The sequence below is a fragment of the Protopterus annectens genome, chromosome 6.part1, assembly GCF_019279795.1.
Source record: "Protopterus annectens isolate FY-2018-M chromosome 6.part1, PAN1.0, whole genome shotgun sequence".
Taxonomy (NCBI): Eukaryota; Metazoa; Chordata; order Ceratodontiformes; family Protopteridae; genus Protopterus; species Protopterus annectens.
The window spans coordinates 365,661,970-365,685,721 of record NC_056738.1 but is presented as its reverse complement, the minus strand read 5'-3'; positions in this window follow the sequence as shown (position 1 = coordinate 365,685,721).

Below are 23,752 nucleotides of genomic sequence, written 5' to 3'. Positions count from 1 at the left end.
TGCATTGGAAACGCCGAATATAAAATACAAGGACCTTATTCATGTTGTACAAAACAAGTGGCAAAATGTCCAGCCTTTTATATAGCAAAAACATCCAGGACAGTTAAAGACAGGATTTACAAACATTTAACTGATATAAGAAATAAGAAGACTATCAACGCTCTGTATAGACACTCAGTTCACTGCAACAATCATGCCTTCTGTTTTTTCATTATTGAGCAACTGCAAAATGATATTCAGGGTAGGATAATTAAAGAATATTTAGATGTAGCCGAATTGAAATGGAAACTTAAATTAAATGCTATGTGTTCACCAGGATTTAATGAAGCATGTACTATAAACACAAATTTAAATTTGAAGTATTACAATGGTTTTTAATTGATAGTATGTTAAAAATATATTAGGGTTTTAATGGCTGTTTAGTCACGACTTTTATATTTTGTATTTAATGAGCTTAATATATATATATATATATATATATATATATATATATATATATATATGTGTGTGTGTGAAAATTAGTTCTGATGATGTGCCATTGAAATTAGGAATGAAATCACTTAACTCTATTCAATAAAGATTTTACCGAATTTTACTGCTGGTCTGAATTTGTCTGCTTGCTAGCACCATTCGTGATATACTGGAGTTTGTCAGATCATGTGTAATTTAGAGACTGCAGTCCCCATTACTTGCTATCCCCTACCACAAGGGTTTGTATGATGAGACCAAGGATGTATATGCTGTGTCCATCCAATCATCCAAGTGTTATTTGAAGAGGGAGAGTAAACTGCTTTGTTTAATATGAAGGGCGAGCCTGTTCCAGAGGGAAGGAATTCTTTGAATGAAGTGTCTGCCGTTTATGTTACAGTTAAGGTTAACGCTTTTAGTATGGGTGTTCACAGTGTGCTGACTTTGCAAATATGAAGGTGCTTGCTCAAGACAGGGTTATTTGAGGCATCGCAGGCCAGTCAGATGTCACCCCTAAGAAGTCTTTATGAGATAAAGAAGAGAGACAGAGCCTAAGGTGTTCTGCATAGGCAGTGGAACTCCAGCCCTTGATTGTCTTTGTAGGGAAAGGCTAGGGCATTTTGAGATTAGTCATATGTCTGGACAGGTACATGCCAAAGGGAACACTGTATTCAATTATGGGCCTAATAATGGAGGAGTAGAGATGTATGATATCATCCTTGGACCTTGAGGAAATGCCCTTAGTAATAAGCTGAGCCGAATACAAAGATTTTCTAACAACCACGGTTACATGGAGATCAAAGCAGAGCTCACTGTCAACAGATGTACCAGGTCTCTGACCACTGCATCTGTCTTGAGAGGAATTACAATTAGCATAGTATTAGCAAGGGTGTTCTGTTTACCAATGGGTACAATACTACACTTCCTGGAAATTAGCTTGAGACAATGGTCATGGCACCATTGGTTTATACTATTTTAGATCTTTACAGTCATCAACAAACTTAATCAGCCAGAGACCATTGCGATCAGCCTGAATGTCAAATAAGTGAATACCAAACAGAAGCAGTGTCCTGGGAGACACCACTGATAACAAGACTTGGAGACTGTCATACGCGCTGCTGCAGTCATTTACCCTAGCTGTGGAGACAGCTAGTACAGTGATATCAAGACATCATTGTCCTTTCATGTGGGAAGAGTATATGTTATTTTCTGGCAATATTTTCATGCTTTTTCTGTGAAATTTATTTTTATACCCCAGCTGTTGTTTTATGATCTTAACATAATGCTTTTGTTTTGTTATGATGATGTATCCCAATCATTCCATTACCAAGAACATCAAAACAGAATACTATTTCCAATAACGGAGACAAAGATAAAAATTTAGTGGTTAAAACAGAGGCTAAGGAAAAAGAAGAAAATATAACTTCAGATCCTACTAAGACTCGAATAAAATGATACGGTTGATATGAGTTTTTTTCAAAGAGTTTTCCAGCTCTTCTTTGGTTTGATGCAGCTGAAATTCAAAGTGTGCTTGATTTGATTTAAAGTTAGAATCCATTATTTCTGTCTGGGAAGAAATCTGCACTAGATTTCTATGGAGTTCATCATTCTTCCCCTGCAATATCCTGAACCAAAGCAATCACTTCACATCAGTATAACAGGAAAGGGAACTGGTGCTTTTCCCTGACAGGGATTATTAATCTACAGTAAACAGCAAAATGAAGACACACAGACACGGAAAGCACTTGTATAAAAAATACCACATATACACAATTTCTGTCACTAAGTTCTAACATATTTAAAGTACAATCGTACTTTAAATATGTTAAAACCTAGTGACTAAATGACAGCACATCTTCTTTGATGGATTAAAACACAGCAAAGACAGTTAGACAAGAAAGGAAAGAGCATACAGAGTCCAACTTTCATGTTCATCTTCAATGCTCTTTCCTTTCTTGTCTGTCTTTGCTGTATTTTAATCCATCAAAGAAGATGTGCTGTCATTTAGTTAAGCAAAGCCTTCAGTACTGAACTTAATGTTAGAGTCAGCATTTTGTTGACCAAGACTGCTGTGGTTAGGAATTTCACTTTCTCTTCACATGCAGCGACCTTAGAGTTAAGAGTGATACATTTTGTGGACACAATAAGCTTGCCCTGCACAGAAAAATGTTGCTATTTTAGTTTATCAACACCTGACTGTCAGTACTGCATGTGTCTGCAAATTGAATGTTGACAAGCACTTTTTTCAATGAACAGTCATATATTGGCCTGTTTTATTTTTATCCGTTTTCTCAATATGCTGCTTATGCCAAACAGTTTTCTTACTTGCCTTGTTCAGTAGCATCAAACCAGAAACACAGAACGTGATGGCAAAAGATGCTAAGTAATCCAACCAGCCTTATTGACATTCCCGACTTACTTAACATTCCTGATTATTTTTATCATGTTTTTATATGTTATATTTTTAGTATTTCCTGTACTAACATATTTTATATTTTAAATATTCATGTTTAACAATAATTCTTTGTAGATGAGCATATATTAGATTTATTATTTTAATGAAATATCATCGTAGTTAATTGTGAATGTAAAAAACAGGAAGGTGGGTTGGTCTCTAGATTTTGTCAAGACGTGGATAGTATATTGGGATTATTTATTTAGTGATTATAGGAAGTATGTATGAAATATACACTATATGTAACATTGGTTTTGTGTATATATTTTCATGGTAACTCTCATATTCGTTTGAGATGAAATTTAATCATTTCATGGTAGTTTTTTCACTAAATAATAATAAGAAATGAAAGACAAAATGCAAATTTAATATTTTATATTTTATGCAAGTGCTTCTATTATGAATGTATGTCAACTGTATAGATATATACCAGCACACCTTGGTTCGTTTTGTTTTGATCTGGGCTGATGTGCTGTAGTTGCAAGGAATATATTTTCTACTAAGAAGCATTCTGACTTTAAGATCCTAATTGATTCATTTAAGGATCAATTAACTAATTAAAGGATATAGTTGAATGATATATAAGTCAGCAGTATTTTAGAGTGTTTTAAACTTGTCTGAAGAAGCGTGCACTTGGCAGCACGCGAAAGCGCTCACATCCTGGATTTTTATATGAATTAAAGCTTTTGCATCAATCGTGGTGTTGGTCTACTTCTTCCTTACTACTATTGGCTTTTTGTGGCTGACCAACTTCAAAGGGGAAGGTGTGCTCTTTACCTCAATTATTTTTTGCTGTTTGGCTTTTACCGACTCCTTACACGATGGAGAACACGAATATTGAGCTTGAATATCATCCTGAAAGAAACATTTCCAATTCCAGATGGGTCCAATTGATGGAACAGAGGTTAAATCCGTTACTAAACATGGACTTATCTATTCAGCTAAATGCAACTGAAACAGGTACTGCTAGTTTGCTTAATGACTTTAATCCGCTCTATAAAGAGCTTGAAAATGACCTGTATAGACAATTTAGGCTTATATGGCAACGCCGGCATTTAGAGGCATGCCTTCACCATAAAGTAGTACCCAGGGGAATGAGGGTACTATGCATGCCCTCGTACGGAAATAGCCATCCCATATTACTAAAGAACTGGCAAAAGTTAAATATAGAACTAGGCTATAAATATATACAACTTATTATTGACTACTTTCAACCCATTGAGGTTGAACTAGCAACAAAAACGGAGTCATTGTATAAAGACATCTGCAAAAGATTTAAAGGTGAAATGTTCACGAACAAAATAGATAGCCTTATCAATCAGGTCAGTGCCTATGGGGAACGCCTGCAAATTGCCAAACTACGTAAACTGCAGCGAGATGTTCATGATTTTTCCAACGGCCAAGTGTTCCTATGGCCACGCTATAACCAGAGGGAAGGACGGCAACAAACCGATGGTATTGAAAGAGAGACGAGAGGTCCAGCTGAAATTACTGAATCTGTTTCTTTAAAAGACTTAGTAAACTCCGGTGAAGTCACCACGGTCAGCGTGATGAGTAATTCATGTGCATCTACTGATGACAACACTCCTCCACCTAATCAACAAGCGCTGACACACGCACGTGAGCCGGGAGCCAAACCCAAATTACAACAGTCCAACCTTGATTCTTTTTTACCTCTACCCGTACGCCAGTGGAGAGAGTCCAGAGGGAGATCGACGAGTCATGGAAGGCGGAAGAGACATACATCAGGGGAATCAACGAACAAAAGGGGACGACGAAAAGATTAAAGGACTTAGTGTTTAATCTATCAGATAGAACGCTAACTCGTATGGACTATCAGGTATTAAATAGAGGATTGAGCTTTATTCCTGCTCAAATCAGTGATGTATCTGCTTTGTTAACTGAATTACGTTTTTTCACCCGTAATATAGCGTTAGCTTTGTTTCATAAACCATCCAATATGAACAATGATGTTTCAAGTGAGGGAGTGGGTGCATTTGAATGTTATAGAAAGAAAAGTACCTTCTCTCCTGTTTTACATCCCTATGTTGAATGTTTCCTTAAGGCTTGTGAAAATGACCTATATAAACATTATGATAGTCTTGAGCAAGGCTCTAAAATACTTTTTCACAATATCTCTAAGGAAGAAAGACTAGCAATGAATGCTCTGTTGAAAGATAAAGAAGTAACCATTAGACCAGCAGATAAGGGAGGGGGTATTGTTGTTCTTAATACAATTGACTATATCAAATACATGATTACACTTTTAAAAGATGACTCCACATATAGAGAAATAGATAGGAAGACAGTTGATAAGTTGGTATATGAAGTGCATCATGATTTGTATGACATGATGGTAAATAGGCAAATTAGTTATGATTTTTATTTATTTTTGTTAATTGAACATCCGCTTATACCAAGCATCAAGGGGCTCCCTAAGATGCATAAGGGTATAACACCACCACCCCTTCGTCCTATTGTTGCAGGACACCAGTGGGTTACAGAGAACATGTCCATATTTGTTGAAAATAAGCTAAAACCCATAGTAAACAAAATCAATACTATTCTGAAAGACTCCTATCAATTGATTGACCATCTTAATAACATACAGGGTAAGATTCTAGAGAAACATCTATTAGTTACATTAGATGTCAAGAGTCTTTTTACGGTGATACCCAATGCATATGGCTTGGAAGCCATAAGACATCTATTGAACGTTTTTGGCCTCTATAATAACAGTGAACAAATTCTACTTAATGCTCTACTAGAATTAGTGCTTACAAGAAATGTTATGATGTTTAACAACGCATATTTTTTACAACAGTGGGGGGTAGCCATGGGCACCCCCTGCGCCAATTCATATGCTAATTTGGTGGTATATGAATGGGAGACTACTAGTTTGTTTCCACATACAGAATTTAATAAAGTAATAGCATACTACAGATTTGTAGACGATATACTGATGATCTGGGATGGGACACCAGAACAGCTTGAAGCTTTCATTAAAGATCTAGAAAGGACTACAGATTTTCTGAGATTTTCTCTAGAATACTCATATTCCAATGTTAACTTTCTAGACCTAAATATTACAAAATCAAAGGCAGGTAGGGTAGTCACCTCCCTTCATAGAAAAGACTGCTGGAAGAACACATTATTAGCACATGATAGCATGCATCCCAGGTTTATTTTTTCAAATATAATCAAAGGACAGTTTAGTAGGATAAATAGGATCTGTCAAGACAAAGAGGAACGTAACATTGAATTTGATAAACTTGAATGTCTCCTCCTAGACAGAGGGTACAAACAGGCAAATATAGCACATGTAAAAGAAAGATTTATCAATGACGAACAACCTAAACCTAGGGTAATGCATCACTATCATTATGGTCATGGACAATATAAATCCCCAGAACAAAAGCAAGTAAGATGCATTATAAGCTACACAAGTGATAACAAGTATATCACTGACATAATTAGTAAAAATTGGTCGATTTTGACAACCAGCGATGAAATTAGGAATCTAATAGGAAGTAGAGCATCATTTACATTTAAGAATATGTTAAATCTGAAAAGAATTCTATGTAATGAGAGGTTTAATGACAATACTATTAGTAGTGCCACTAGAGGCACTATTCCTTGTGGAGGATGTACATCTTGTAAATGGGTATCGACTGATAAGAAATTCTCTAGTCCTGAATTGTTAAAGGAGATTATAATCAATTGTACGGCTAGCTGCAATGATACAAATGTTGTCTATTTAGCTACTTGTATGTCCTGCCCTGTTTTTTATGTGGGCATGACAACAAGGAGGCTCAGGGATAGGATACAAGAGCACCTGTATGCAATAAAAAAGCAGGATCAAAAGAATGCATTGTTTAAACATGTTTCTGAATATCCGGACCACACCTTTGTCTTTAGAGTTTTACAAAAAAGGACACCTAACTTAAGAAAAGGTGATAATTTTAATGATTTAGAGAGTTTGGAGTTGAACTGGATATTCAGAATTAGAGCACATAAATACCCTGGCCTCAATAGCTATGTCAGTATCAGATCACAGCTAAAGAAAAGGAAATATCATTCGTAAGTACCCTGCAACATACATATATATATCCCTTTGGAGCGACTGCATGTTTGGTATGGCTATTTAAATAGCTAGATGTATATTACATTTTATATTTCCTACACACACATATTTTTTATTTACATCATATTTAGTTTACATAAAGTTTGTTTTAATTTAAGATGTATGTTTATTCAATACCATATACACTTCCTTTTTGATTATTTTGTAGGTGACATCACGCTTACAAACCATAGATATGATTCACTAATTATGGGAGAAAATGCAACCTCTTCTGATAGGTTAGTTTATACAGTTTCTAACTATTTGGTTGTTTATTTAAAATATATATTTTGATACAGACTCTATCAGCTATTACATTTTCAGTCACTTTATATGTCTCCTGTTTCCAGGAGCTATCTCAATTTTAATTTATTCTTAGTATTTTTCAAATACTTAAAAGTTCTCTAATGAGTTTTTATAGAATGTATATGTCTGTATAGAATATGAATTTCTCTTGAAAAGAATATTAGTAATAGGATGAGACACTAAAATGTATATTATTATACTTCTACAGCATACGGGTCTCTACCTGATATTTCTGCTCCTAAAAGAACAGTAATTTCATTTATTTTATTTTACAATCTTATTCTGTTTCACTATATTCACCATTATATGTCATTATATAGCACTTTGTCCTGCTGGTCACTATGTATAAATTCTGGATCTATATACGTGATTTATATCAAACTTATATCATGTTTTTATATGTTATATTTTTAGTATTTCCTGTACTAACATATTTTATATTTTAAATATTCATGTTTAACAATAATTCTTTGTAGATGAGCATATATTAGATTTATTATTTTAATGAAATATCATCGTAGTTAATTGTGAATGTAAAAAACAGGAAGGTGGGTTGGTCTCTAGATTTTGTCAAGACGTGGATAGTATATTGGGATTATTTATTTAGTGATTATAGGAAGTATGTATGAAATATACACTATATGTAACATTGGTTATGTGTATATATTTTCATGGTAACTCTCATATTCGTTTGAGATGAAATTTAATCATTTCATGGTAGTTTTTTCACTAAATAATAATAAGAAATGAAAGACAAAATGCAAATTTAATATTTTATATTTTATGCAAGTGCTTCTATTATGAATGTATGTCAACTGTATAGATATATACCAGCACACCTTGGTTCGTTTTGTTTTGATCTGGGCTGATGTGCTGTAGTTGCAAGGAATATATTTTCTACTAAGAAGCATTCTGACTTTAAGATCCTAATTGATTCATTTAAGGATCAATTAACTAATTAAAGGATATAGTTGAATGATATATAAGTCAGCAGTATTTTAGAGTGTTTTAAACTTGTCTGAAGAAGCGTGCACTTGGCAGCACGCGAAAGCGCTCACATCCTGGATTTTTATATGAATTAAAGCTTTTGCATCAATCGTGGTGTTGGTCTACTTCTTCCTTACTACTATCTTAACATAATGCTTTTGTTTTGTTATGATGATGTATCCCAATCATTCCATTACCAAGAACATCAAAACAGAATACTATTTCCAATAACGGAGACAAAGATAAAAATTTAGTGGTTAAAACAGAGGCTAAGGAAAAAGAAGAAAATATAACTTCAGATCCTACTAAGACTCGAATAAAATGATACGGTTGATATGAGTTTTTTTCAAAGAGTTTTCCAGCTCTTCTTTGGTTTGATGCAGCTGAAATTCAAAGTGTGCTTGATTTGATTTAAAGTTAGAATCCATTATTTCTGTCTGGGAAGAAATCTGCACTAGATTTCTCTGGAGTTCATCATTCTTCCCCTGCAATATCCTGAACCAAAGCAATCACTTCACATCAGTATAACAGGAAAGGGAACTGGTGCTTTTCCCTGACAGGGATTATTAATCTACAGTAAACAGCAAAATGAAGACACACAGACACGGAAAGCACTTGTATAAAAAATACCACATATACACAATTTCTGTCACTAAGTTCTAACATATTTAAAGTACAATCGTACTTTAAATATGTTAAAACCTAGTGACTAAATGACAGCACATCTTCTTTGATGGATTAAAACACAGCAAAGACAGTTAGACAAGAAAGGAAAGAGCATACAGAGTCCAACTTTCATGTTCATCTTCAATGCTCTTTCCTTTCTTGTCTGTCTTTGCTGTATTTTAATCCATCAAAGAAGATGTGCTGTCATTTAGTTAAGCAAAGCCTTCAGTACTGAACTTAATGTTAGAGTCAGCATTTTGTTGACCAAGACTGCTGTGGTTAGGAATTTCACTTTCTCTTCACATGCAGCGACCTTAGAGTTAAGAGTGATACATTTTGTGGACACAATAAGCTTGCCCTGCACAGAAAAATGTTGCTATTTTAGTTTATCAACACCTGACTGTCAGTACTGCATGTGTCTGCAAATTGAATGTTGACAAGCACTTTTTTCAATGAACAGTCATATATTGGCCTGTTTTATTTTTATCCGTTTTCTCAATATGCTGCTTATGCCAAACAGTTTTCTTACTTGCCTTGTTCAGTAGCATCAAACCAGAAACACAGAACGTGATGGCAAAAGATGCTAAGTAATCCAACCAGCCTTATTGACATTCCCGACTTACTTAACATTCCTGATTATTTTTGTGTTTTGTCCTCCAGCATTACCTCAGTAATGTGTTTTAACCCAAACCCTGTCCCAAACGTAACCCCACAGCATACCTTAAAAAATCTTTCCTGTAACACTGCCACTACACAAGAAACACTCATACACACAAACATGCACCAACACACACATTACAAACATAAGATCTAATCCCGACCCTAACCATAAAACACACACATACACACACACACGCACACACACACACACACACACACACAAACACACACACACACACACACTTGCATACAAACACACAACACCTATAACCTCACTTCACCCTTACCCTATTCCTAACACTCAAACACACGTATACACTCTAATCCCCTTCCAATCCCCACTCACCACTTTCATAGAAATGGCAATTCAAGACAGTGAATGTTTGACTGTTTGAATGTTCGACAATTTCAACCACCTCTGGCATTTTTTTTTTGGGAATGAATGATTGACAGAGCAAAACTTGTGATCGTGTTCCAGGCATTTGTCGAACAAAGCAAAGTTCAACAAAACGCATGGTAACCATGATAATTGCAAGGTCTCATTCTTCAGTATTGGAATTAAAAACACTCACATATCCAGTACTCAGGTGGGTGCTTTGTAACCCTAGTATTGGGTGGGGTTTTTTTTTTTTTTGTCAGTATGTGTATTCAGGATTTGTAGATGCCTGACTGAAATCACTGTTACAGTATTATTGACATATGGGTTGTCACTGCTGATACCCAGCTGAGGTACCAAACCTTTACATTCTCAAGGTCATATGTCTAATGCATGACCTCAACTCATATGCATAGGGGTATAAGGACGGACATATGTGTGTGAATCCTTAGACTATCTTGCTGCCAGCCTGAATGCAGGTCATTTTTCCGTTGGACTGTTCATTGTTTGGTCATTGGTATCTGTCCTCCATTCGTCTATCCAGATAAGTTCCCCATTGAGGAACCTTCCTTTTTGTCTTTGATTTTTTGTTAAATTTGTACATGTCAGCTAGGAGGGTTAAATGTGAGTGCAGTAGTCAGATTCCATACAAGGATTTGCATGCCAAATGTCTTTTTTGCCTTGGCCTGGAACATGATCACAAGTTTTGCTCTAGCTGTCAATCATTCATTCCAAAAACCCTTAGGTCTAGGATTTCTACTCTCAACACTTGTCTCTGGACCCAGTATCTTAAATGCTTGGCTCAATCCAAGATGGCTGACTCTGCTTCATTGGACATCCCTCTGCCACCAAAGAAAAAAACGTAAGAGGCCTTAAACAGATCAGCAGTCCAATGTTTCTGACTCTAACATGCCTGCTGTGGTTTTAGAACCTAAGGTACATCAGTGTACTTCTCAGATGCTTGCTACCATGACCCTGTTAGAGACCAGTATTGCTCCTGAGGCCTTGCAGACTTCTGATACATCAGAGGAACTGCATCTTATCATTTCAGAAGGACCACATGGCATCCCTCAAATTCTAATTACAGAAAAAATCCCAGGCTGTCTAATAGAGGTCAGACATGGTTCTGATCCTCCACATCTCATGTAGGGGGACGTCATGCCTAAAAAGAAAGAGCAGAAGACTAAGCATGTGTCCCTCCTCCAGCAGCTAGAGAGAAGGAGTGGATCGACTTTTCACAAGGGCTATTCAAAGTTATTACATCTTTGAAGCCTCCCTCCTTTGGGACTCCTCAACAACCACAGGTTACTCCTCTTAAACCTACTCTGGTTTCCTCTTCCTCTGATGAGGAGCAGAACTATGACTCTGATCATTCTCTGGACTATTTTTCTCAGCTGCATTCTCCAGAATAAATCTGTTCTGATGAAGTGGACACCCTCTTGCCCAATTACCCTATAGAGGAGGCTTCTTTTTGGAAACTATACAGAGCATGATGATTCGCCTTTGGACAGAGACTTACTGTCTGGTCCTCAGCTAGTCAATCTGTTCAAAACACTCCAAAATCAAGATAAGACCATGAAAGACTATATACAGGTCCTACACTCCTTATTTCCTAGATATAATAGGAACTACCCAGCTAAATCTACCTCCTTCATTAGAAGGGGCCTGAGGACAGTACAAAAACAAAGGAAAACACCCAAGAAAAGATACTCTGAAAAATCCCAAAGGGAATCTCCAGCTGGGAGGCCACCCTTTGGAGACAGAAAGGTGTGATTACCCCTGCAGCATCCCTCCCCCTGTCCCCATCCCCCATTACCCTCCTTTGTCAAAAGTTGTCACTCTCTCTGGCCAGGTGGGAAGCTATTACCATAGACAAGTTGGTCCTCTCCATCATCAGGAATGGCAATGCTACGTCTTGGGAAAACATTCCCCCTCTGAGAGCCATGCCACTACCTTCTGAAAATCAGATATCCCTTCTGACTTCCATTATTCATGTCTTCTTGAATCAAGGTACCATCAAGCAAGTCCCAAAAGAATTAATGGGAAAAAGGTTTTATTCCAGGATTATTCCAGTCCCAGGAAAAGAAGGGGAGTGGAGACCCATCCTAAACCTCTCTATCCTGAACACTTACCTGAAGGTACCATCTTTTAAAATGTTGTCTCTTCAGACTCTTCTATCTTTCATCCTCCCACAGGCCTCAAGGTTGGCTACCTACATATTCCCATTTGCCCCTCTTGCAGGAGATTCAGCAGGTTTTCCTCTGGCTCCTTGTACTATCAGTTTACTGCTCTGCCCTTTGGTCATTCTACTGCTCCAAGAGTGTTTACAAAGTGCCTAACACCTGTAGCAGCTTTCTGATGCACCCAAGGAATTCACATTTTCCCCTACATGGATGACCTTTTGATCCAGCCTCTTTCCCTAGAGATTCTTTTTCAGCATCTTCAATTCACTCTACATCTTCTGACTTTCTGACTGGTCTGCATTTCATTATAAACCTAAAAAAAGAAAGAAAAAAAATCACACATAGTTCCTAAATAGGACCTGGTGTTTCTGGCATGTAGGCAGGACACAAAGAAAATGCATGCCTTCCTGCCCCAGGAGAATGTTCTCAGCCTGTCTGTTCTGGACCTGGAGAAAGCATAACTTTTTTGTAGTGTTTAGTACGGCATATAAAATATTGCATTATAGGTTAATAGGTTCATAGGTTCATACTAGGCTATCTGCCCTAGGGCATTTATAAGCCTAGCCAGAGTGTGTATGGCTTTCGCCACCCATTTTAAATTAATTTTGCTATGCCCTTTTTCGAGGTTAGTATAATGTGCCTCTGTCTAACAGTGACACAGAAGTGATACCCGGGGTAAATCTACAATCTTCCATCCACTCATCAAGATTCCTCTTGAAGAGAGTCAATGAGGGACTCTGCCTAACCTGGACTGGGATTTTATTCCAGAGTGAAGGGAGCCTCTGGGTTATGAATCTGTCCCTCCAGCATGTCCTATTTATTTCAGTGCTGAGGTTCAAGTCCCTCGAGCGCGTAGCTCGATGGGATTTGGATTTTCTGAGGTGCAGCATGTCCATGGACATGGCTTTATACGTCAGGCACAGATCGCCTCTGAGCAGGTGGTATGCCACTGAGTAGAGCTGGAGTTTCTTTAACCGGGCAGCATACGGCATCTGTTTGAGCCCCTTGATCCTCTTGGTGAGGTACTTTTGGGGTCTTTCCAGTTGCTGCAGGTGTCTGGTAAGGTGCATCCCAAAAGGGGCATTGTACTCAATTATGGGCCTGATGAGGGATGAGTAAAGAGGCATGATGACCTCCCCTGATCTAGATGTGAATCTCTTCATGATTAGGTGGGCTATATAAAATGTTTTTCTAACCACTTTGGCCACGTGGTTGTCAAATGAGAGATTGCTATCAACTTGGGTCCCCAGGTCCCTAATTACTTCTTCTGTACTTAATGGATTACCACCTATGTGGTAATTTGTGTGCACTTTGTTTTTGCCAAAGGGGATGACTATACACTTTTTGGCGTTTAGCTTGAGGCCATGGCTCTGGCACCAGTTGTCTGTTTCTATGAGGCCCTTTTGGAGGATGCTTGTGTCGGCTGGAGAGTCTATTATGGTACCCAGTTTGCAGTCATCTGCGAACTTGGTCAGCCACAGTCCTTCCGTGTTGGCCTGTACCTCCGAGAAATATATACTGAACAAGAGAGGTCCCAGGACTGAGCCTTGTGGGATGCCACTTGTAACTGGTTTGGAGTCTGACATGGCTCCAGCTATTCTAACCATGTGGGTTCTGTCCTTGAGCCAGTTTGCAACCCATCTAGTGACATAGGGGTTTATATTTAAGCTGGTGAGCTTATCTATAATGCCCGAGTGGGGTATTGTATCGGAGGCTTTTGCGAGGTCCAGGTAGGCTGTGTGGACCACCTTCCCCTTGTCAATGGCCTTGGTGACTGTTTCAAAGAAATCAACCAGGTTTAAGAGGCAGGATCTGCCCTTAACAAAGCCAAACTGGGTAGGATCCAGTGTCTGTAGGTCCCCAATATCTTTATTTATAAGGTCCATGATGATCCTTTCCATAGCTTTGCAGACCAAGCTAGTGAGACTTATGGGGCGATAGTTTCCAGGATCCGTTGAGGCATCACCTTTGTGGAGAGGGACCACTGTTGCTGTATGCCACTCTTTGGGTACATATCCTGTAGTAAGGCTGAGATTGAACAGTAGTTTTAGGTTTGGATTTAGCTCTTCTTGGAGTTCATGTAGGACGCAGCCCAGGACACCGTCTGGTCCCATTGATGCTGTATTTCTTGCTTTGGAGAGGGCAGCTCTTACCTCAGCATCTGAGATGTCAAGGGGGCAGCACTCTGCTGGGATAGATATTAATCCTTTTGGTGGGGGGGGGGGGGAGAAGTTTGCGCTGAACCTGTCAGCTAGGATGTTGGCAATGTCTGTGGGTTTGGTGTATTTTTTGTCATTTTGGACTAATTCTGAGCATATCCCACCCAGGTTCCTAACATAACTAAAGAAAGCCTTGTGATTATCCTTCATGTCCTGTGCAATTTTTCTCTCGAAGCTGACCTTAGACGATTTTATGAGTGCCCGTAGTTTTTTGTTAATACTGATCAGAGATGCCTTCCCTTTTTGGGATTTTGCTCTATCATGTAGTAGCTTCCTCTTTCTATTGTATAGTTTGTTTATGGCTGGGGTCCACCAGACAGGACGTCTGCCTTTGGAGAATCAATCAAAAGAGGCTAAAAACTTATAGGAAAAGAGAATGGAAAGGCAGTTTTACAAAGGAAAAACAAAATGACACCTGTATGGTTCCCAAACATGCAACAAAATCCAGGTTTAGTATTTTTATATGGAAGTGTATATAGGTATTTTAATACCCCGATCAGATTTCAGAGAAATTTTCCTCAGGTAGTTTAATGAAAAAAGAAGTAACTGGGAATATTTTTTTGGAGGGGGGGGTGTAATTAATTGACAGATTTTAACCATTCCATACAGAGTACTTTATCAGAAAGTTTAGCGGACCAATTGGGTGCAATTAAGGAAATGTATAAAAAAGTCAAATGTATCCCCTGAGCATAGGATGTAACACCAGCAGATAAGATAGAAAATAATCCAGACAGCCAATAGTGCTGGTGTTGTCAAACTGACCTTGAATAAAACACTTCAATGGTACCAACAAAGTTGTTTAGTGAAAGGAAACCCTTCACAAAGTCACTCCAACTAACCAGACTTCCAAAAAGACTGTTATACAATAGTAAAATATTGGTTTAAAACTCATCACATACATTCAAAGTCAACATAGCACTCATGCAGAGTTATCTGCTTCGTACTTGCAGAAAGTTAATCCTAAAACATCCTATATGAACTTCTTGTAAAACATCATTTCATCTTCAAAAGGAAAAATGAATACAACAAATCATAAAAACATACAAATGAAACTGCAGCATTGTCCTCATAAAGGCAACAAACAAACAGTATGAAGGCACTTGATATACACATGTAACAAGAGTTAATGTTGTTACTCAAACTCGACAAATAAAAATAAAAAAGCTTTTTTAATACACATAACACACTAACATAATAAAGCTATCTAAAACACATATGGTTGGTTCATACAATTTCTTGACATCTATAAAGGCTTCATTAGTACCATCTGGAATAACACTCTTGTGTGTTGATGTTTAACAATGCAGCGTCGTTGCAGCTGAATGGTAGAACAGGAAGTGGACAATGGGAAATGGGGTGAAAAGAATGGACAGAGGGATGGAAAACACCAAACACAAGCAGGAGGTGATCTATACCTGCGTGCATGGTGGGGAAAAAAAAGGAAAAAAAAGAAAAAAAAAAAAAAAAAAAAAGAGAAAAGGAAAAGGAAAAAAGGACAAAGTTAGGCATCAATGATAACACCAAACAAACGAAAGGGAATCCATACTGGCGTGCATGGAGCTGGTGGGGAGGGAGGAGAAGGGGAGGGGGAGGGGGGGGGGGGGGGGGGAAGGAAACGGGAGGGAGGAGGAGGAGGCAGGGACAGAGGAAAGGATGAAAGGAAAAACCTAAAATGAAATGGGAAGTGAAAGGCATTTCTGTAATTACTACAATGGTGTTGATAGTCGGAAAGGTCTGACCTGCACTTTATCATTCAATCCTGGGTATAGGTCAGCTCTTAATCTAATTATCCATCTCGTTTCATTCTCCAGGGTGAAGTTAATAATGTCACCTCCTCTCTTATTGGGAGTGATTTTTTGGATGGCAAAAAACGAGAAGGTATGGTTGGAGCCTTTCTCTTTATGATGTTTAGCTAGGGCATTAACCTCGGATGCTGTCCTAATTGACCTGTTGGTTTACAGGTTGCCATGTAAATGATGTTTGAACTACTACAGGATGTCCTGGTGTGAAAACTATAACTCCATTGAGTGGTAGGATGAATGAAACTTATTGTTTCATTAATGAACATGCATGGTGGCATCTACTACACGGTGTAGTATTGGACAACTGTGTAGAAGATGTCTCTCTGGCCAGACTGTTCCTAGGCTTGCATAAAATTCTCCTTAAATTAGGTTGGTTCTTATAAGTGATGCTCGGGCGAGGACCCACTATTTCCTTAATGTCATTATCTAACATCAATAAATCCCAGTGCCTCTCAAATATCTGCTTCAAACCCACTGAGTCTTTGGTATAAAACATGGAAATTCTATTCTAGAGTTGAGGTAGGTAAATGTTCTGAATACTAGTATCTCTTAGGCTTTGAACATCTACAACTGTCCTATCAAATGTATTTTCATTATAACCTCTTTTCGAAAATCTAGCCTTAAGACCTTTAAGTTCATCTTCATAGCCTTCAGTAGTGGGATTCAACCTAGAGGCCCTCATTACCTGCCCCTTCATTACATTATCGAATACATATTTGGGGTGCATACTACTCCTGTGTAGAATAGTATTCCTGAAACATAACTTCCTATGGACGTTTGTATTAAGTAGTCCATTGCTGAGCCTGTTGATATTCACATCCAAGTAGGATATACGTTCTGTTGAGTAATTTAATCACTCCCAATAAGAGAGGAGGTGACATTATTAACTTCACCCTGGAGAATGAAACGAGATGGATAATTAGATTAAGAGCTGACCTATACCCAGGATTGAATGATAAAGTGCAGGTCAGACCTTTCCTTAGAAAGAGGAGATTGTTTGTACCCAAACAATAGGACTATCAACACCATTGTAGTACAGAAATGCCTTTCACTTCCCATTTCATTTTAGGTTTTTCCTTTCATCCTTTCCTCTGTCCCTGCCTCCTCCTCCTCCCTCCCGGCCCCCCCCCCCCCCTCCTCTCCCTTCTCCCCTCCCCCCTCCCCACCAGCTCCAGTATGGATTCCCTTTCGTTTGTTTGGTGTTATCATTGATGCCTAACTTTGTCCTTTTTTCCTTTTCCTTTTCTCTTTTTTCCTTTTTTCCTTTGCTTTTCCCCACCATGGTATAGAGGTATAGATCACCTCTCTGTCCATTCTCCCATCTCATTTCCTTTTTTCCTTTCACCCCATTCAGATTTCCTCCCATTGTCCACTTCCTGTTCTACCATTCCTAGCTTGTATGCCCAGTTTGTATGGTCAGTTACAGTAGTAATATTAAGCATGATTCAACCATTTGTTAACACCACACTGGTTTTGCTTGTAAGATATGTGGGTAAAGTGATTTTATTATGATTATGTCAGCGCCGCTGCAGCGATAACATTCAACACACGGTAAGTGTAAGCTATGCTTTGGATGGTTTGTAACGTATCGCCTCTTTTTCCGATCTTATTCCAGATGGTACTAGCGAGCCTATAGATGTCAGAGAAATTTTGCTACGCTTAGTTTGCTGACACTATATGAACCAACCATATGTGTTTTAGATAGCTTTTAATAGGAAGTATATACACTCTTGAAAAAAACCCTTTCAGAAAACGCTTTTATTATGTTAGTGTGTTATGTGTATAAAAAATACGTTTTTTATATTTATTTGATCGAGTTGAGGTAACAACAGTGCAGTGGATGCTGAAAGGAAGAAGCAGCCCTTCTTACAACGTTAGGAGTTTTTAATGTTTTTAAGGGTAGGATGGTCAGGATTAATTTATTTATATTTACATATACACTGTTTAGTGTAGGTTAATCGATTTAAGGATTAACTCTTGTTACATGTGTATATCAAGTGCCTTCATACTGTTTGTTTGTTGCCTTTATGAGGACAATGCTGCAGTTTCATTTGTATGTTTTACGGATAGTTTGTCGATTTTATTGATGATTTGTTGTATTCATTTTTCCTTTTGTTTTGCTTGCTGCTAAGATGAAATGATGTTTTACAAGAAGTTCATATAGGATGTTTTTAAGGATTAACTTTCTGCAAGCAGATAACTCTGCATGCCTTATATTTTGAATGTATGTGATGAGTTTTAAACCAATAGGGTGAGGGTATATGTTATATATGTAACTGCTAGAATTTTTACTATTGTATAACAGTCTGAAGAAGAATGGGCTAACAGCTCACTGTGTATTAAAGGATTTATGCTCCACATTGCTTGAATTAGCGTGGTGTTTTTGGAAGTCTGGTTAGTTGGAGTGACTTTGTGAAGGGTTTCCTTTCACTAAACAACTTTGTTGGTGGTTACCATTGAAGTGTTTTATTCAAGGCCGTTTGACACCAGCACTATTGGCTGTCTGGATTATTTTCTATCTTATCTGCTGGTGTTACATCCTATGCTCAGGGGATACATTTGACTTTTTTATACATTGATTGTTTTCACTCCTGGACTGTGGATATGGCCGACAATGCTACCTCAAACATTGAGCTACCGTATGTACCGCAAACTGTACAACCTAGTGATGGGTTGGGACGGTTCCATGCTTGTGTGACTGGTGGGGAAAACCCACTACTTTCTTATGAGCCGGATTTTGGCTCAGTAAATACAGCTAACAATAATGAGAACTTTTTGAGTTTATCTAATGACTTACAAGTACTAGAAAATGAGACAATTAAGCTGAAAAAGTTGCAAGTCAATAGACAGTACTTTGAAGCATGTTTGGATAAACATATTATTCCACGTGGTTTACGTATTTTAAAAATGCCCACTTCAGGTGACTCCTTACCGGACCTCTTATATGAATGGCAACAGCTCAATATTGAGCTCAGTAATAACTATATGAAGTTGTTAATCAGGTTCCATTTACCTGAAGAGGAGGGTCTTAGACTAAAAGTCAATGATTTGTATGACAAAATTATCAAGAAGTATGTGAATGTAAATGTTGGTATTAAGATTGAAAGAATGATAGATAATGTTATGGTCTATGAAAGAAGATTGATTGAGCAAAAGAAGAACAAAATTATGAGGGACCTAAGGGATTTTAGGAATTCGAATGTATTTACCTGGCCTAGAGATAGACCCACTTTGATCAACAACAATGGTGGATATAGACCTACACCAGGGAAAGGGCCTCAGCATAACTCTAATGTAAATACAATGGAAGGGAATGTTTCCAATGGTGAGAATGGTGTTGATAAATCAGTTACATCTAGACCAATCAATGGTACAAGCAGTTCTGATATTAATTTAAGAAGGAATGTTTCATATACTGAAATTGTTTTCCAGGAAGATGAGCATGGGGGTAGATTAGACAATTCTACCACCAGGGGGAATAATGAGTTTGTGAGAGAAGGAGTAGACACACATGCCATTCAAACCCCACCTGACCCTACAAGTGTGAGCAGCATGAGGAAGCCAGATGAAGTTGTGGTCAGAAGAAAGGTCCCCCCCAGTAATAACAATACCCCTTTCCCTATAGCACAGAAGCAACAACAAGGGAGAACCAGATCGATGAGCAGGGGCAGACAGAAGAGGAAAGGTTCAGGAGGGGAACAACAAGGGCCTACCCTGAAAAGAATGTGGGAGAAGACGATTCGCTGATTGTGAATCTCTCCAAAAAAGTTCTGAATAAGTATGAAGAAGATGTTCTTAATAAGGGCCTTAGTTTTATACCCTCTAATAGGGGAAACGTTGCTGATTCCATCATTGACGTCAAAATGTTCGTTAGGAACATTCAACTGAAACTTGAATTTGGCAATATGCCTGATCGACATGATATCAGCAAATTTAGAAGTAATAGTGTATACATCCCCCAGTTACATCCGGTGCTGGATGTTTACTACAAGATTATAGAGAATGACATTCACAAGCATTTTGAAGAAACAAGGCATGTTAAGTATAAACAGAATTTAGGTTTTAATCATAGAAAAGCACTAAATGACCTGAAGAATGACACGACTATTGTAATAAGACCAGCTGACAAAGGAGGCCCCATTGTCCTCATGGATTCTTTGGACTATAATAGAAGGATGGGAATGCTCTTAGGAGAGACCTCTTCATATTTAAAGATAGGTATGGATGTAGTTAAAGATAGAACCTTACAAGTTTATTACATGCTTGATGAGCTGTTAGCCTCTGGTAGTATTCAGAAGGAACTTTATGACTATTTCAAGGTAAACAACCCATTAATCCCCATTATACAAGGTCTTCCCAAAATTCACAAATCGGCAAGGGATCCACCCATGAGGCCGATTGTAGCTGGACAAGGTTGGGTGACTGAACCTTTCTCCATTTTTATCGAATATCACCTCAGACCCCTAGTTAATCAAAACAAGTTCATACTGAGAGACAGTAAGCAGTTTCTTTTGGACCTATATGATTATACGGAAACATTGGAAGATAATGTACACTACATCTTAGTAACACTAGATGTGGTTAGTTTGTTTACCATGATCCCCAATGATTTAGGTATACATTACGTACAGGAGTACATGAAAAAGCATTCTGAATTCTCTAATGTAAGAATAGACTTCTTTGCTTTACTTTTAGAAACTGTATTGTTGAATAATGTCTTCATGTTTGGAGACGACATCTTCTCACAAAGGGATGGCGTAGCAATGGGCACGTCCTGTGCCAAACCTGGTTATGGCACAATGGGAAGAGTCCTTCCTATTTATTACACCCCAATTCGGGAGTATGTTGGGTTCAGGTTTGTTGATGACCTTTTCTTTATTTGGAAGGGTAACAGTGAGGAATTACTGCTTTTTGTCGAATGCATGAATAGTTCAACAAGATTTTTGAGTTTCACATTAAATTACTCAACAGAACGTATATCCTACTTGGATGTGAATATCAACAGGCTCAGCAATGGACTACTTAATACAAATGTCCATAGGAAGTTATGTTTCAGGAATACTATTCTACACAGGAGTAGTATGCACCCCAAATATGTATTCGATAATGTAATGAAGGGGCAGGTAATGAGGGCCTCTAGGTTGAATCCCACTACTGAAGGCTATGAAGATGAACTTAAAGGTCTTAAGGCTAGATTTTCGAAAAGAGGTTATAATGAAAATACATTTGATAGGACAGTTGTAGATGTTCAAAGCCTAAGAGATACTAGAGCGAAACCGTATTATTCAGAACATTTACCTACTTCAACTCTGGATATCCAATCGAATCCTATGAAGAATAGAATTTCCATGTTTTATACCAAAGACTCAGTGGGTTTGAAGCAGATATTTGAGAGGCACTGGGATTTATTGATGTTAGATAATGACATTAAGGAAATAGTGGGTCCTCGCCCGAGCATCACTTATAAGAACCAACCTAATTTAAGGAGAATTTTATGCAAGCCTAGGAACAGTCTGGCCAGAGAGACATCTACTACACAGTTGTCCAATACTACACCGTGTGGTAGATGCAACCAGTGCATGTTCATTAATGAAACAATAAGTTTCATTCATCCTACCACTCAATGGAGTTATAGTTTTCACACCAGGACATCCTGTAGTAGTTCAAACATCATTTACATGGCAACCTGTGAAGCATGCAAGGCGTTTTACGTTGGTAAAACCAACAGGTCTTTTAGAGCGATATTAGGGAGGAGCATGTTTACCAAATTAGGACAGCATCCGAGGTTAATGCCCTAGCTAAACATCATAAAGAGAAAGGCTCCAACCATACCTTCTCGTTTTTTGTCATCCAAAAAATCACTCCCAATAAGAGAGGAGGTGACATTATTAACTTCACCCTGGAGAATGAAACGAGATGGATAATTAGATTAAGAGCTGACCTATACCCAGGATTGAATGATAAAGTGCAGGTCAGACCTTTCCTTAGAAAGAGGAGATTGTTTGTACCCAAACAATAGGACTATCAACACCATTGTAGTACAGAAATGCCTTTCACTTCCCATTTCATTTTAGGTTTTTCCTTTCATCCTTTCCTCTGTCCCTGCCTCCTCCTCCTCCCTCCCGTTTCCTTCCCCCCTCCCCCACCCCCCCCCCTTCCTCCACTCCCCTTCTCCCCTCCCTCCCTCCCCACCAGCTCCATGCACGCCAGTATGGATTCCCTTTCGTTTGTTTGGTGTTATCATTGATGCCTAACTTTGTCCTTTTTTCCTTTTCCTTTTCTCTTTTTTCCTTTTTTCCTTTTTTCTCTTTTTTCCTTTGCTTTTCCCCACCATGCACGCAGGTATAGATCACCTCCTGCTTGTGTTTGGTGTTTTCCATCCCTCTGTCCATTCTCCCATCTCATTTCCCCCTTTTCTCCTTTCACCCCATTCCTTGCTATCCGCCCAGATTTCCTCCCATTGTCCACTTCCTGTTCTACCATTCCTAGCTTGTATGCCCAGTTTTTAGGCAGTTTTTAGGCAGTTTTTAGGTAGCACATATTGTGACCCGTGTATGGTCAGTTACAGTAGTAATATTAAGCATGATTCAACCATTTGTTAACACACGACTGGTTTTGCTTGTAAGATGTGTCGATTATGTCAGCTAACATTCAACACACGGTAAGAGTGTAAGCTATGCTTGGATCGATCTTATTCCAGATGGTACTAGCCGAGCCTTTATAGATGTCAAGAAATTGGATTGCTACGCTTAGTTTTGCTGACACTATATGAACCAACCATATGTGTTTTAGATAGCTTTTAATAGGAAGTATATACACTTCTTGAAAAACCCTTTCAAGGAAACGCTTTTATTATGTTAGTGTGTTATGTGTATTAAAAAGGTACGTTTTTATATTTATTTGATCGGAGTTGAGGTAACAACCTCAGAATCTGCTTTTAGCATGCGAGATTTCAAAGCACATTTCCCTTTAAGGGTATGCTGACGTCACACCCTTGAGCGAGGCAGTACAGCGTGCTAGGAGTGCAGTGGATGCTGAAAGGAAGAAGCAGCTTCCTTTACAACGTTAGGAGTTTTTAATGTTTTTAAGGGTAGGATGGTCAAGAATCAGTAAGTATAGGATTAATTTATTTATATTTACATATACACTGTTTAGTGTAGGTTAATTCGATTTAAGGATTAACTCTTGTTACATGTGTATATCAAGTGCCTTCATACTGTTTGTTTGTTGCCTTTATGAGGACAATGCTGCAGTTTCATTTGTATGTTTTTACGGATAGTTTGTCGCATTTTTATTGATGATTTGTTGTATTCATTTTTCCTTTTGTTTTGCTGCTGCGAAGATGAAATGATGTTTTTACAAGAAGTTCATATAGGATGTTTTTAAGGATTAACTTTCTGCAAGCAGATAACTCTGCATGAGTGCTATGTTGACAAAATTAATTGCCTTACATTTTGAATGTATGTGATGAGTTTTTAAACCAATAGGGTGAGGGTATATGTTATAT